Raw genomic sequence first — 12522 nt, forward strand, 5'->3', positions numbered from 1 at the left:
GACAAGGAAGGTGAATGAGGTGTTCCAATGTGAAATGCCGGAAACACAGAAACACAGACGACACACAACAAGAGGTGGCAATCTATTCATTAATTGCATTTAATCAATGAGCTCATTATCACTCATGCATTGTCCAACAGGTGTTGAAATAATGGGATTAAAAGGGGAGATCCCTTCAGAAAGACAGAAACAATAGCAAAGACAAAAAACACTTTTGGAATCTGCTTTTAGTCAACACATAAGGAAAGGGTGCACCGGTCCTGGAAATACTGCAATACCAGGTCAATGCGTGGAGTGGACAGAGCAAGCTCTATTTCCATCTCCCTGTTCTAAAAATCCATTTAATATATGGTCCCCAGATAGGGGACGTATCAGATATTAAACTGATAAGAACAGATACTACACTTGATCTTAGCCAAAAGGCCGAGAAGCGATAACCCGAACGGGCCGCGCGTTGCCCGAGCCTGCCCGATACTGCTGTTCAGCCCTTGCAGCGATTCAGCCTACTTCTAGGCAATTCCATGGGGCCCTGCAGGCTCACACACTCACAGCTACACGGGAGGTGAATAAAGGCCGGAGAGGAAGCCAGACAGGATTTGCTTCTTTTGCTTGCACCACAATGCAGTGCTGAAAGAGGAGGAATCTACATAAAAACGCCTTCCTGGCAACGCCCAAATGCCCTGCTGCCATGCAGATAAACACTGGCAGCGGCAGCAAGTGCATGCCCACAGCCACCCCTTGTTCCTTCACACCTTGTATCAGCTGTAATCCAGTCCAGTCCAGTGCTGCCTGCTGAGCAGCACTGACCAACACTGCCTGGGCCCAGGCTTTTATCTCTGAGGCCCCATTATGATGTCAGAAAGCTGGCTCTGGAATCCTGAGGGCTCCACTATGACACGTGCAAAGTTCCGTCTGAACTTTATATAAGACGGTGAGGCTCAGTCAGTCACTCAGTGTTGCCTGAGAGGGCAACACTGCAACAGCCGGCCGCCAGGCTGTCTTTTTTTTGCACAGCTAGTTGCCTCCAGGAGGCCACAAGAGGGAGACAAGGGACTGCAAAATGGAAAATAGGCATCCACCAACTTTACAGACAACTTCTCCTTGCTCCTACAACCTCCATCCTTGCACAGTTTGTTATTCTTCTAGGTAACATAGTAACAAATCCAAATTGCTGCTCTCTTTGTAGGCAAGCAAGGCTTTGTTGCAACTGCAATTCTTACTTCTTCTTGAAATGTAGGGACGACAGTACATTCCATCACATCCATCTAGTGTACACAGGTAGGTCCATTGTGGCGGGCAGGCGAGCGGGCGGGCTGCTTTATTCGCTGTTTGCTGTTCCCCTACTCCACTCCACTATTTGACTGTTGTGCTGCATCAATCAATCAATCAATCAATCAATCAATCAATCAATCAATCAATCAATCAATCAATCAATCAATCAATCAATCAGTGGCTGGCTCAGGTGCAGCTCTTTAACTTACCTAAAAGGGAGGGCGGAGAGAAGACAAGGAAGGTGAATGAGGTGTTCCAATGTGAAATGCCGGAAACACAGAAACACAGACGACACACAACAAGAGGTGGCAATCTATTCATTAATTGCATTTAATCAATGAGCTCATTATCACTCATGCATTGTCCAACAGGTGTTGAAATAATGGGATTAAAAGGGGAGATCCCTTCAGAAAGACAGAAACAATAGCAAAGACAAAAAACACTTTTGGAATCTGCTTTTAGTCAACACATAAGGAAAGGGTGCACCGGTCCTGGAAATACTGCAATACCAGGTCAATGCGTGGAGTGGACAGAGCAAGCTCTATTTCCATCTCCCTGTTCTAAAAATCCATTTAATATATGGTCCCCAGATAGGGGACGTATCAGATATTAAACTGATAAGAACAGATACTACACTTGATCTTAGCCAAAAGGCCGAGAAGCGATAACCCGAACGGGCCGCGCGTTGCCCGAGCCTGCCCGATACTGCTGTTCAGCCCTTGCAGCGATTCAGCCTACTTCTAGGCAATTCCATGGGGCCCTGCAGGCTCACACACTCACAGCTACACGGGAGGTGAATAAAGGCCGGAGAGGAAGCCAGACAGGATTTGCTTCTTTTGCTTGCACCACAATGCAGTGCTGAAAGAGGAGGAATCTACATAAAAACGCCTTCCTGGCAACGCCCAAATGCCCTGCTGCCATGCAGATAAACACTGGCAGCGGCAGCAAGTGCATGCCCACAGCCACCCCTTGTTCCTTCACACCTTGTATCAGCTGTAATCCAGTCCAGTCCAGTGCTGCCTGCTGAGCAGCACTGACCAACACTGCCTGGGCCCAGGCTTTTATCTCTGAGGCCCCATTATGATGTCAGAAAGCTGGCTCTGGAATCCTGAGGGCTCCACTATGACACGTGCAAAGTTCCGTCTGAACTTTATATAAGACGGTGAGGCTCAGTCAGTCACTCAGTGTTGCCTGAGAGGGCAACACTGCAACAGCCGGCCGCCAGGCTGTCTTTTTTTTTGCACAGCTAGTTGCCTCCAGGAGGCCACAAGAGGGAGACAAGGGACTGCAAAATGGAAAATAGGCATCCACCAACTTTACAGACAACTTCTCCTTGCTCCTACAACCTCCATCCTTGCACAGTTTGTTATTCTTCTAGGTAACATAGTAACAAATCCAAATTGCTGCTCTCTTTGTAGGCAAGCAAGGCTTTGTTGCAACTGCAATTCTTACTTCTTCTTGAAATGTAGGGACGACAGTACATTCCATCACATCCATCTAGTGTACACAGGTAGGTCCATTGTGGCGGGCAGGCGAGCGGGCGGGCTGCTTTATTGGCTGTTTGCTGTTCCCCTACTCCACTCCACTATTTGACTGTTGTGCTGCATCAATCAATCAATCAATCAATCAATCAATCAATCAATCAATCAATCAATCAATCAATCAATCAATCAGTGGCTGGCTCAGGTGCAGCTCTTTAACTTACCTAAAAGGGAGGGCGGAGAGAAGACAAGGAAGGTGAATGAGGTGTTCCAATGTGAAATGCCGGAAACACAGAAACACAGACGACACACAACAAGAGGTGGCAATCTATTCATTAATTGCATTTAATCAATGAGCTCATTATCACTCATGCATTGTCCAACAGGTGTTGAAATAATGGGATTAAAAGGGGAGATCCCTTCAGAAAGACAGAAACAATAGCAAAGACAAAAAACACTTTTGGAATCTGCTTTTAGTCAACACATAAGGAAAGGGTGCACCGGTCCTGGAAATACTGCAATACCAGGTCAATGCGTGGAGTGGACAGAGCAAGCTCTATTTCCATCTCCCTGTTCTAAAAATCCATTTAATATATGGTCCCCAGATAGGGGACGTATCAGATATTAAACTGATAAGAACAGATACTACACTTGATCTTAGCCAAAAGGCCGAGAAGCGATAACCCGAACGGGCCGCGCGTTGCCCGAGCCTGCCCGATACTGCTGTTCAGCCCTTGCAGCGATTCAGCCTACTTCTAGGCAATTCCATGGGGCCCTGCAGGCTCACACACTCACAGCTACACGGGAGGTGAATAAAGGCCGGAGAGGAAGCCAGACAGGATTTGCTTCTTTTGCTTGCACCACAATGCAGTGCTGAAAGAGGAGGAATCTACATAAAAACGCCTTCCTGGCAACGCCCAAATGCCCTGCTGCCATGCAGATAAACACTGGCAGCGGCAGCAAGTGCATGCCCACAGCCACCCCTTGTTCCTTCACACCTTGTATCAGCTGTAATCCAGTCCAGTCCAGTGCTGCCTGCTGAGCAGCACTGACCAACACTGCCTGGGCCCAGGCTTTTATCTCTGAGGCCCCATTATGATGTCAGAAAGCTGGCTCTGGAATCCTGAGGGCTCCACTATGACACGTGCAAAGTTCCGTCTGAACTTTATATAAGACGGTGAGGCTCAGTCAGTCACTCAGTGTTGCCTGAGAGGGCAACACTGCAACAGCCGGCCGCCAGGCTGTCTTTTTTTGCACAGCTAGTTGCCTCCAGGAGGCCACAAGAGGGAGACAAGGGACTGCAAAATGGAAAATAGGCATCCACCAACTTTACAGACAACTTCTCCTTGCTCCTACAACCTCCATCCTTGCACAGTTTGTTATTCTTCTAGGTAACATAGTAACAAATCCAAATTGCTGCTCTCTTTGTAGGCAAGCAAGGCTTTGTTGCAACTGCAATTCTTACTTCTTCTTGAAATGTAGGGACGACAGTACATTCCATCACATCCATCTAGTGTACACAGGTAGGTCCATTGTGGCGGGCAGGCGAGCGGGCGGGCTGCTTTATTGGCTGTTTGCTGTTCCCCTACTCCACTCCACTATTTGACTGTTGTGCTGCATCAATCAATCAATCAATCAATCAATCAATCAATCAATCAATCAATCAATCAATCAATCAATCAATCAGTGGCTGGCTCAGGTGCAGCTCTTTAACTTACCTAAAAGGGAGGGCGGAGAGAAGACAAGGAAGGTGAATGAGGTGTTCCAATGTGAAATGCCGGAAACACAGAAACACAGACGACACACAACAAGAGGTGGCAATCTATTCATTAATTGCATTTAATCAATGAGCTCATTATCACTCATGCATTGTCCAACAGGTGTTGAAATAATGGGATTAAAAGGGGAGATCCCTTCAGAAAGACAGAAACAATAGCAAAGACAAAAAACACTTTTGGAATCTGCTTTTAGTCAACACATAAGGAAAGGGTGCACCGGTCCTGGAAATACTGCAATACCAGGTCAATGCGTGGAGTGGACAGAGCAAGCTCTATTTCCATCTCCCTGTTCTAAAAATCCATTTAATATATGGTCCCCAGATAGGGGACGTATCAGATATTAAACTGATAAGAACAGATACTACACTTGATCTTAGCCAAAAGGCCGAGAAGCGATAACCCGAACGGGCCGCGCGTTGCCCGAGCCTGCCCGATACTGCTGTTCAGCCCTTGCAGCGATTCAGCCTACTTCTAGGCAATTCCATGGGGCCCTGCAGGCTCACACACTCACAGCTACACGGGAGGTGAATAAAGGCCGGAGAGGAAGCCAGACAGGATTTGCTTCTTTTGCTTGCACCACAATGCAGTGCTGAAAGAGGAGGAATCTACATAAAAACGCCTTCCTGGCAACGCCCAAATGCCCTGCTGCCATGCAGATAAACACTGGCAGCGGCAGCAAGTGCATGCCCACAGCCACCCCTTGTTCCTTCACACCTTGTATCAGCTGTAATCCAGTCCAGTCCAGTGCTGCCTGCTGAGCAGCACTGACCAACACTGCCTGGGCCCAGGCTTTTATCTCTGAGGCCCCATTATGATGTCAGAAAGCTGGCTCTGGAATCCTGAGGGCTCCACTATGACACGTGCAAAGTTCCGTCTGAACTTTATATAAGACGGTGAGGCTCAGTCAGTCACTCAGTGTTGCCTGAGAGGGCAACACTGCAACAGCCGGCCGCCAGGCTGTCTTTTTTTTGCACAGCTAGTTGCCTCCAGGAGGCCACAAGAGGGAGACAAGGGACTGCAAAATGGAAAATAGGCATCCACCAACTTTACAGACAACTTCTCCTTGCTCCTACAACCTCCATCCTTGCACAGTTTGTTATTCTTCTAGGTAACATAGTAACAAATCCAAATTGCTGCTCTCTTTGTAGGCAAGCAAGGCTTTGTTGCAACTGCAATTCTTACTTCTTCTTGAAATGTAGGGACGACAGTACATTCCATCACATCCATCTAGTGTACACAGGTAGGTCCATTGTGGCGGGCAGGCGAGCGGGCGGGCTGCTTTATTGGCTGTTTGCTGTTCCCCTACTCCACTCCACTATTTGACTGTTGTGCTGCATCAATCAATCAATCAATCAATCAATCAATCAATCAATCAATCAATCAATCAATCAGTGGCTGGCTCAGGTGCAGCTCTTTAACTTACCTAAAAGGGAGGGCGGAGAGAAGACAAGGAAGGTGAATGAGGTGTTCCAATGTGAAATGCCGGAAACACAGAAACACAGACGACACACAACAAGAGGTGGCAATCTATTCATTAATTGCATTTAATCAATGAGCTCATTATCACTCATGCATTGTCCAACAGGTGTTGAAATAATGGGATTAAAAGGGGAGATCCCTTCAGAAAGACAGAAACAATAGCAAAGACAAAAAACACTTTTGGAATCTGCTTTTAGTCAACACATAAGGAAAGGGTGCACCGGTCCTGGAAATACTGCAATACCAGGTCAATGCGTGGAGTGGACAGAGCAAGCTCTATTTCCATCTCCCTGTTCTAAAAATCCATTTAATATATGGTCCCCAGATAGGGGACGTATCAGATATTAAACTGATAAGAACAGATACTACACTTGATCTTAGCCAAAAGGCCGAGAAGCGATAACCCGAACGGGCCGCGCGTTGCCCGAGCCTGCCCGATACTGCTGTTCAGCCCTTGCAGCGATTCAGCCTACTTCTAGGCAATTCCATGGGGCCCTGCAGGCTCACACACTCACAGCTACACGGGAGGTGAATAAAGGCCGGAGAGGAAGCCAGACAGGATTTGCTTCTTTTGCTTGCACCACAATGCAGTGCTGAAAGAGGAGGAATCTACATAAAAACGCCTTCCTGGCAACGCCCAAATGCCCTGCTGCCATGCAGATAAACACTGGCAGCGGCAGCAAGTGCATGCCCACAGCCACCCCTTGTTCCTTCACACCTTGTATCAGCTGTAATCCAGTCCAGTCCAGTGCTGCCTGCTGAGCAGCACTGACCAACACTGCCTGGGCCCAGGCTTTTATCTCTGAGGCCCCATTATGATGTCAGAAAGCTGGCTCTGGAATCCTGAGGGCACCACTATGACACGTGCAAAGTTCCGTCTGAACTTTATATAAGACGGTGAGGCTCAGTCAGTCACTCAGTGTTGCCTGAGAGGGCAACACTGCAACAGCCGGCCGCCAGGCTGTCTTTTTTTTGCACAGCTAGTTGCCTCCAGGAGGCCACAAGAGGGAGACAAGGGACTGCAAAATGGAAAATAGGCATCCACCAACTTTACAGACAACTTCTCCTTGCTCCTACAACCTCCATCCTTGCACAGTTTGTTATTCTTCTAGGTAACATAGTAACAAATCCAAATTGCTGCTCTCTTTGTAGGCAAGCAAGGCTTTGTTGCAACTGCAATTCTTACTTCTTCTTGAAATGTAGGGACGACAGTACATTCCATCACATCCATCTAGTGTACACAGGTAGGTCCATTGTGGCGGGCAGGCGAGCGGGCGGGCTGCTTTATTGGCTGTTTGCTGTTCCCCTACTCCACTCCACTATTTGACTGTTGTGCTGCATCAATCAATCAATCAATCAATCAATCAATCAATCAATCAATCAATCAATCAATCAATCAGTGGCTGGCTCAGGTGCAGCTCTTTAACTTACCTAAAAGGGAGGGCGGAGAGAAGACAAGGAAGGTGAATGAGGTGTTCCAATGTGAAATGCCGGAAACACAGAAACACAGACGACACACAACAAGAGGTGGCAATCTATTCATTAATTGCATTTAATCAATGAGCTCATTATCACTCATGCATTGTCCAACAGGTGTTGAAATAATGGGATTAAAAGGGGAGATCCCTTCAGAAAGACAGAAACAATAGCAAAGACAAAAAACACTTTTGGAATCTGCTTTTAGTCAACACATAAGGAAAGGGTGCACCGGTCCTGGAAATACTGCAATACCAGGTCAATGCGTGGAGTGGACAGAGCAAGCTCTATTTCCATCTCCCTGTTCTAAAAATCCATTTAATATATGGTCCCCAGATAGGGGACGTATCAGATATTAAACTGATAAGAACAGATACTACACTTGATCTTAGCCAAAAGGCCGAGAAGCGATAACCCGAACGGGCCGCGCGTTGCCCGAGCCTGCCCGATACTGCTGTTCAGCCCTTGCAGCGATTCAGCCTACTTCTAGGCAATTCCATGGGGCCCTGCAGGCTCACACACTCACAGCTACACGGGAGGTGAATAAAGGCCGGAGAGGAAGCCAGACAGGATTTGCTTCTTTTGCTTGCACCACAATGCAGTGCTGAAAGAGGAGGAATCTACATAAAAACGCCTTCCTGGCAACGCCCAAATGCCCTGCTGCCATGCAGATAAACACTGGCAGCGGCAGCAAGTGCATGCCCACAGCCACCCCTTGTTCCTTCACACCTTGTATCAGCTGTAATCCAGTCCAGTCCAGTGCTGCCTGCTGAGCAGCACTGACCAACACTGCCTGGGCCCAGGCTTTTATCTCTGAGGCCCCATTATGATGTCAGAAAGCTGGCTCTGGAATCCTGAGGGCTCCACTATGACACGTGCAAAGTTCCGTCTGAACTTTATATAAGACGGTGAGGCTCAGTCAGTCACTCAGTGTTGCCTGAGAGGGCAACACTGCAACAGCCGGCCGCCAGGCTGTCTTTTTTTTGCACAGCTAGTTGCCTCCAGGAGGCCACAAGAGGGAGACAAGGGACTGCAAAATGGAAAATAGGCATCCACCAACTTTACAGACAACTTCTCCTTGCTCCTACAACCTCCATCCTTGCACAGTTTGTTATTCTTCTAGGTAACATAGTAACAAATCCAAATTGCTGCTCTCTTTGTAGGCAAGCAAGGCTTTGTTGCAACTGCAATTCTTACTTCTTCTTGAAATGTAGGGACGACAGTACATTCCATCACATCCATCTAGTGTACACAGGTAGGTCCATTGTGGCGGGCAGGCGAGCGGGCGGGCTGCTTTATTGGCTGTTTGCTGTTCCCCTACTCCACTCCACTATTTGACTGTTGTGCTGCATCAATCAATCAATCAATCAATCAATCAATCAATCAATCAATCAATCAATCAATCAATCAGTGGCTGGCTCAGGTGCAGCTCTTTAACTTACCTAAAAGGGAGGGCGGAGAGAAGACAAGGAAGGTGAATGAGGTGTTCCAATGTGAAATGCCGGAAACATAGAAACACAGACGACACACAACAAGAGGTGGCAATCTATTCATTAATTGCATTTAATCAATGAGCTCATTATCACTCATGCATTGTCCAACAGGTGTTGAAATAATGGGATTAAAAGGGGAGATCCCTTCAGAAAGACAGAAACAATAGCAAAGACAAAAAACACTTTTGGAATCTGCTTTTAGTCAACACATAAGGAAAGGGTGCACCGGTCCTGGAAATACTGCAATACCAGGTCAATGCGTGGAGTGGACAGAGCAAGCTCTATTTCCATCTCCCTGTTCTAAAAATCCATTTAATATATGGTCCCCAGATAGGGGACGTATCAGATATTAAACTGATAAGAACAGATACTACACTTGATCTTAGCCAAAAGGCCGAGAAGCGATAACCCGAACGGGCCGCGCGTTGCCCGAGCCTGCCCGATACTGCTGTTCAGCCCTTGCAGCGATTCAGCCTACTTCTAGGCAATTCCATGGGGCCCTGCAGGCTCACACACTCACAGCTACACGGGAGGTGAATAAAGGCCGGAGAGGAAGCCAGACAGGATTTGCTTCTTTTGCTTGCACCACAATGCAGTGCTGAAAGAGGAGGAATCTACATAAAAACGCCTTCCTGGCAACGCCCAAATGCCCTGCTGCCATGCAGATAAACACTGGCAGCGGCAGCAAGTGCATGCCCACAGCCACCCCTTGTTCCTTCACACCTTGTATCAGCTGTAATCCAGTCCAGTCCAGTGCTGCCTGCTGAGCAGCACTGACCAACACTGCCTGGGCCCAGGCTTTTATCTCTGAGGCCCCATTATGATGTCAGAAAGCTGGCTCTGGAATCCTGAGGGCTCCACTATGACACGTGCAAAGTTCCGTCTGAACTTTATATAAGACGGTGAGGCTCAGTCAGTCACTCAGTGTTGCCTGAGAGGGCAACACTGCAACAGCCGGCCGCCAGGCTGTCTTTTTTTTGCACAGCTAGTTGCCTCCAGGAGGCCACAAGAGGGAGACAAGGGACTGCAAAATGGAAAATAGGCATCCACCAACTTTACAGACAACTTCTCCTTGCTCCTACAACCTCCATCCTTGCACAGTTTGTTATTCTTCTAGGTAACATAGTAACAAATCCAAATTGCTGCTCTCTTTGTAGGCAAGCAAGGCTTTGTTGCAACTGCAATTCTTACTTCTTCTTGAAATGTAGGGACGACAGTACATTCCATCACATCCATCTAGTGTACACAGGTAGGTCCATTGTGGCGGGCAGGCGAGCGGGCGGGCTGCTTTATTGGTTGTTTGCTGTTCCCCTACTCCACTCCACTATTTGACTGTTGTGCTGCATCAATCAATCAATCAATCAATCAATCAATCAATCAATCAATCAATCAATCAGTGGCTGGCTCAGGTGCAGCTCTTTAACTTACCTAAAAGGGAGGGCGGAGAGAAGACAAGGAAGGTGAATGAGGTGTTCCAATGTGAAATGCCGGAAACACAGAAACACAGACGACACACAACAAGAGGTGGCAATCTATTCATTAATTGCATTTAATCAATGAGCTCATTATCACTCATGCATTGTCCAACAGGTGTTGAAATAATGGGATTAAAAGGGGAGATCCCTTCAGAAAGACAGAAACAATAGCAAAGACAAAAAACACTTTTGGAATCTGCTTTTAGTCAACACATAAGGAAAGGGTGCACCGGTCCTGGAAATACTGCAATACCAGGTCAATGCGTGGAGTGGACAGAGCAAGCTCTATTTCCATCTCCCTGTTCTAAAAATCCATTTAATATATGGTCCCCAGATAGGGGACGTATCAGATATTAAACTGATAAGAACAGATACTACACTTGATCTTAGCCAAAAGGCCGAGAAGCGATAACCCGAACGGGCCGCGCGTTGCCCGAGCCTGTCCGATACTGCTGTTCAGCCCTTGCAGCGATTCAGCCTACTTCTAGGCAATTCCATGGGGCCCTGCAGGCTCACACACTCACAGCTACACGGGAGGTGAATAAAGGCCGGAGAGGAAGCCAGACAGGATTTGCTTCTTTTGCTTGCACCACAATGCAGTGCTGAAAGAGGAGGAATCTACATAAAAACGCCTTCCTGGCAACGCCCAAATGCCCTGCTGCCATGCAGATAAACACTGGCAGCGGCAGCAAGTGCATGCCCACAGCCACCCCTTGTTCCTTCACACCTTGTATCAGCTGTAATCCAGTCCAGTCCAGTGCTGCCTGCTGAGCAGCACTGACCAACACTGCCTGGGCCCAGGCTTTTATCTCTGAGGCCCCATTATGATGTCAGAAAGCTGGCTCTGGAATCCTGAGGGCTCCACTATGACACGTGCAAAGTTCCGTCTGAACTTTATATAAGACGGTGAGGCTCAGTCAGTCACTCAGTGTTGCCTGAGAGGGCAACACTGCAACAGCCGGCCGCCAGGCTGTCTTTTTTTTGCACAGCTAGTTGCCTCCAGGAGGCCACAAGAGGGAGACAAGGGACTGCAAAATGGAAAATAGGCATCCACCAACTTTACAGACAACTTCTCCTTGCTCCTACAACCTCCATCCTTGCACAGTTTGTTATTCTTCTAGGTAACATAGTAACAAATCCAAATTGCTGCTCTCTTTGTAGGCAAGCAAGGCTTTATTGCAACTGCAATTCTTACTTCTTCTTGAAATGTAGGGACGACAGTACATTCCATCACATCCATCTAGTGTACACAGGTAGGTCCATTGTGGCGGGCAGGCGAGCGGGCGGGCTGCTTTATTGGCTGTTTGCTGTTCCCCTACTCCACTCCACTATTTGACTGTTGTGCTGCATCAATCAATCAATCAATCAATCAATCAATCAATCAATCAATCAATCAATCAAGTGGCTGGCTCAGGTGCAGCTCTTTAACTTACCTAAAAGGGAGGGCGGAGAGAAGACAAGGAAGGTGAATGAGGTGTTCCAATGTGAAATGCCGGAAACACAGAAACACAGACGACACACAACAAGAGGTGGCAATCTATTCATTAATTGCATTTAATCAATGAGCTCATTATCACTCATGCATTGTCCAACAGGTGTTGAAATAATGGGATTAAAAGGGGAGATCCCTTCAGAAAGACAGAAACAATAGCAAAGACAAAAAACACTTTTGGAATCTGCTTTTAGTCAACACATAAGGAAAGGGTGCACCGGTCCTGGAAATACTGCAATACCAGGTCAATGCGTGGAGTGGACAGAGCAAGCTCTATTTCCATCTCCCTGTTCTAAAAATCCATTTAATATATGGTCCCCAGATAGGGGACGTATCAGATATTAAACTGATAAGAACAGATACTACACTTGATCTTAGCCAAAAGGCCGAGAAGCGATAACCCGAACGGGCCGCGCGTTGCCCGAGCCTGCCCGATACTGCTGTTCAGCCCTTGCAGCGATTCAGCCTACTTCTAGGCAATTCCATGGGGCCCTGCAGGCTCACACACTCACAGCTACACGGGAGGTGAATAAAGGCCGGAGAGGAAGCCAGACAGGATTTGCTTCTTTTGCTTGC

General features: G+C 47.5%; 9 non-coding genes across 9 annotated transcripts; all 9 read right to left on the bottom strand.

The window, feature by feature from the left end:
* Nucleotides 1-244: 244 nt before the first annotated feature.
* On the bottom strand, nucleotides 245-435 carry LOC142717771 (U2 spliceosomal RNA). The gene has a single exon (XR_012872136.1). It is a non-coding gene; the product is annotated as a U2 spliceosomal RNA (small nuclear RNA).
* A 1312-nt stretch (nucleotides 436-1747) lies between these two features.
* On the bottom strand, nucleotides 1748-1938 carry LOC142717773 (U2 spliceosomal RNA). Its single transcript, XR_012872137.1, has one exon. It is a non-coding gene; the product is annotated as a U2 spliceosomal RNA (small nuclear RNA).
* A 1305-nt stretch (nucleotides 1939-3243) lies between these two features.
* On the bottom strand, nucleotides 3244-3434 carry LOC142717774 (U2 spliceosomal RNA). Its single transcript, XR_012872138.1, has one exon. It is a non-coding gene; the product is annotated as a U2 spliceosomal RNA (small nuclear RNA).
* A 1303-nt stretch (nucleotides 3435-4737) lies between these two features.
* On the bottom strand, nucleotides 4738-4928 carry LOC142717604 (U2 spliceosomal RNA). The gene has a single exon (XR_012871972.1). It is a non-coding gene; the product is annotated as a U2 spliceosomal RNA (small nuclear RNA).
* A 1292-nt stretch (nucleotides 4929-6220) lies between these two features.
* On the bottom strand, nucleotides 6221-6411 carry LOC142717605 (U2 spliceosomal RNA). Its single transcript, XR_012871973.1, has one exon. It is a non-coding gene; the product is annotated as a U2 spliceosomal RNA (small nuclear RNA).
* A 1296-nt stretch (nucleotides 6412-7707) lies between these two features.
* On the bottom strand, nucleotides 7708-7898 carry LOC142717607 (U2 spliceosomal RNA). The gene has a single exon (XR_012871974.1). It is a non-coding gene; the product is annotated as a U2 spliceosomal RNA (small nuclear RNA).
* A 1296-nt stretch (nucleotides 7899-9194) lies between these two features.
* Nucleotides 9195-9385, bottom strand: LOC142717608 (U2 spliceosomal RNA). Its single transcript, XR_012871975.1, has one exon. It is a non-coding gene; the product is annotated as a U2 spliceosomal RNA (small nuclear RNA).
* A 1288-nt stretch (nucleotides 9386-10673) lies between these two features.
* On the bottom strand, nucleotides 10674-10864 carry LOC142717609 (U2 spliceosomal RNA). Its single transcript, XR_012871976.1, has one exon. It is a non-coding gene; the product is annotated as a U2 spliceosomal RNA (small nuclear RNA).
* A 1289-nt stretch (nucleotides 10865-12153) lies between these two features.
* On the bottom strand, nucleotides 12154-12344 carry LOC142717611 (U2 spliceosomal RNA). Its single transcript, XR_012871979.1, has one exon. It is a non-coding gene; the product is annotated as a U2 spliceosomal RNA (small nuclear RNA).
* Nucleotides 12345-12522: the final 178 nt, after the last annotated feature.

Source organism: Rhinoderma darwinii, unplaced genomic scaffold (genome assembly GCF_050947455.1).
Source record: "Rhinoderma darwinii isolate aRhiDar2 unplaced genomic scaffold, aRhiDar2.hap1 Scaffold_457, whole genome shotgun sequence".
Lineage (NCBI taxonomy): Eukaryota > Metazoa > Chordata > Amphibia > Anura > Rhinodermatidae > Rhinoderma > Rhinoderma darwinii.